Below are 2,858 nucleotides of genomic sequence, written 5' to 3'. Positions count from 1 at the left end.
AGAGAGAGAGCAGCAGTAGTCGAGCGAGCTACAGAGTGAATGAAGAGAGCGTGCAGCGCAGGTGAATCAGAGAAATAAAAATGTTATGTTCTGATTGTTTCATGGCAGTTACATTCTAAAGCACAAATAAACACGCCCGCACATCTGCTCAACCCTGCGAGAAGGTGCAGCATTGCAGGATTTTGTGTGAATACTGAGCTTAATCCTGTCCGCTGTGGCCTCTCTGCTCTGTGTGTGTGTAGCTCAGCCCCGCCCTCGGTCAAGCAGACACACAGACCTGCAGCTCTTTATACATCCAAGATACAGAGACAGAGAGCAGAGTGGAGCAGAGGAGAGAGATAGAGACAGCAATGTCACTTGGTCGCTACACTATGACTTCTGACCTCAGACCCTGTGTGCTGTTATTGGTTGGAGGCTACACATCCACTGCCCAAAGGTTGATGCCCAGAAGTGTACTGAACACAGCAAAATAATAAGAAAATACAGGCAGGGGGTTTCTGCAGATAAATATACCACACACTTCTAGTGGGTCATAAATAATGACTGAGAGGGAATATTTTTGTATGAGTCTATACACTGATTTTTAGGAAACATCCTGCAAAGTATACATTTAATTTTATTATTGGTTATAGTGTTGTACATGTGGTAAAGAAACAACGAAAAATAACCTTAACTTTTCGTATAGTGGAGGACAAACTCTTGCAAATATTAAAATGAGTTTAAAAAGTTTGTACATCTATGCTAGCAGGTCTGTGAGGCTGTACTCAGGCACAGGAGCGCTTTGAGTTAAAAGCTAACATCAGCATGCTAACATGCCCACAATATCAATGCTTACATATTAGCATGTGTTGCTGCAGCAGTCAACGGAGTTACACTAACACAATATCAGTTAAGTTGCCAGACAACGCCACTTTGGGAATTTCACCCAAAGAATTATTTATCACTATTATCAATAGGACACAGATTTGTTTACTGGAGGCAAGAGAAAACGTAGTTCCAGATACTTACAAAATAGTACACTTTATTATCAACACAATTTAAAATGACAACACATTCATACCGGAAGGGGGAAATAAAAAGGGAAAAACTAAATCAGGGGCTGAGGCTTACTGTTGGGACAGGTGTTAGTGAGGGATGGGGATCTACCAAACAAAGCAAACAAACAAACAAAAAAAAACAAAACAGTAAAACTAACACACACACATTGTGAAAATCACCCACAATTTCAGGGAATACACTGCACACAAAAGGGATGGTCACCACCACCCAGGTCACCAACACCACCACCGGCCTGCAGCCACTGAAAGGGAATAAGAACACAAAGTTACCACAAAAAGTAATACGAAATGAGAAAAATGGCTAATTACAATAAATGCACCCAAACTAAATAAACTGAAATCAATAATGCAACAACAGAATACCTTAGCCCCAAACAAATAGAAAAAAGGTATAGAATTAATCAAAACCAGAAAATAAAGAAACCAGGGGTGGCTAAACCAAATTAATTAACCAAGATAAACAAAAGAGTAACTCAAACTAAACAAAAGAATAACTCAAACTAAACAAAAGAATAATTCATACTAAACACAAGAGTAACTCGATACATTCACACAATAAATAACGTTAAAAAGAGTTAGTCCCACACACAGCTCAGGTGTTTAGAGTCAACGGCAAGGCGGCCTACCACCACCCTAACAGCGCCACCGTGGAAGCCCCCAGCAAACAGCAGCAAGCACGGCGACAGAGGGAGAGAGAGGCAGCCAACCAGCCGAGAGACAGTCAGGGACCAAACAAAGTGGTAACAGCACAGCAGCAGCAGGTGCACACTGAGCACACAGAGCAGCAGCGGAGACACAGCAAGCAGCCGAAACAGCAGGAGACAAAAGGAGACAAAAGGGCCGGAGACAAAACAGCAGCAGCTCCAATCAGCTGGTGGTGACATCCGTCTACACCACCGGTGGACTCGGCCAGCTAATGAGGGTTCCCTAACATAAAACAAAGTCAGTGTTGCTACGCTAAACGATAGAATTAAGGGAGTGCAGGAGAGAAGCAACCTACCTTTAGAGCGTCCAACACAGGCACAGGAGAGTGAGGAGAGAGAGAAACCCGCACGGCTACCAGCATTTACCCGAAACAACTGCAGCCAGGCAAAACCATGGAGCGAGGCACACTCAGTGCTGCTTTGACAGACCAAAACTCCCGGGCCGGAAGTGACGCGATGGGGCAGCGCAAGAGGAAGAGGCAGGGGAAGACCGCCACCTTTATATAAAGCTGAACCAATGACCGCCACCAGGTAGAATCAATTATAAACAGCGCCCTCTATATGCTACACATGTAAAATGTTTACGATGATGTTAGCTATTTAGCTACTTACCTATTTTTCTTAGTTGGGCATGGTAGAATGGTAACATGTTAATTAGTACTAAACACAAAGTACAGCTGAGGATGCCATTAGTTTTGCTGGTATTTAGTCATTAACCAAAATATTGGACAAATCAAAAATGTTACCTGATGATTACACTCGAGGAAAATCGATCTTGAGTATCACAAAAGTTATCAAGATTCACCCTGAAGGGAACATGAATGTTTACCATATTTCATTGCAATCCATCCTACAGTTGGATAGGATACACTGTCTGGGAACAAGGTATATTTGTACCAAAATGTGTGCTAATGTCTCTAGTGGATGTTGAGATATTTCACTGGATAAGTGAAAGGTTTGACCTTCTGGTGGCTCTAAATGAAAAGTCAGGGTATCAACAACATCATTAGGATTCATCCTCTGGTGGATATCTGTACCAAATTTCATGCACTCCACCCAATAGTTGTTGAAATATGTCAGTCTGGAACAAAATGGT

General features: G+C 42.4%; 1 long non-coding RNA gene across 1 annotated transcript; it reads right to left on the bottom strand.

The window, feature by feature from the left end:
- Nucleotides 1-1,021: 1,021 nt before the first annotated feature.
- LOC122965540 lies at nt 1,022-2,269 on the bottom strand. Its single transcript, XR_006398246.1, has 3 exons — nt 2,059-2,269; nt 1,646-1,985; nt 1,022-1,300 (listed from the first exon to the last, which is right to left on the bottom strand). It is a non-coding gene; the product is annotated as an uncharacterized LOC122965540 (long non-coding RNA).
- Nucleotides 2,270-2,858: the final 589 nt, after the last annotated feature.

Source organism: Thunnus albacares, chromosome 16, assembly GCF_914725855.1.
Source record: "Thunnus albacares chromosome 16, fThuAlb1.1, whole genome shotgun sequence".
In the NCBI taxonomy this organism is placed as follows: Eukaryota; Metazoa; Chordata; class Actinopteri; order Scombriformes; family Scombridae; genus Thunnus; species Thunnus albacares.
The sequence above is the reverse complement of the archived record's forward strand: the minus strand, read 5'-3'. Positions and strand labels throughout refer to the sequence as shown.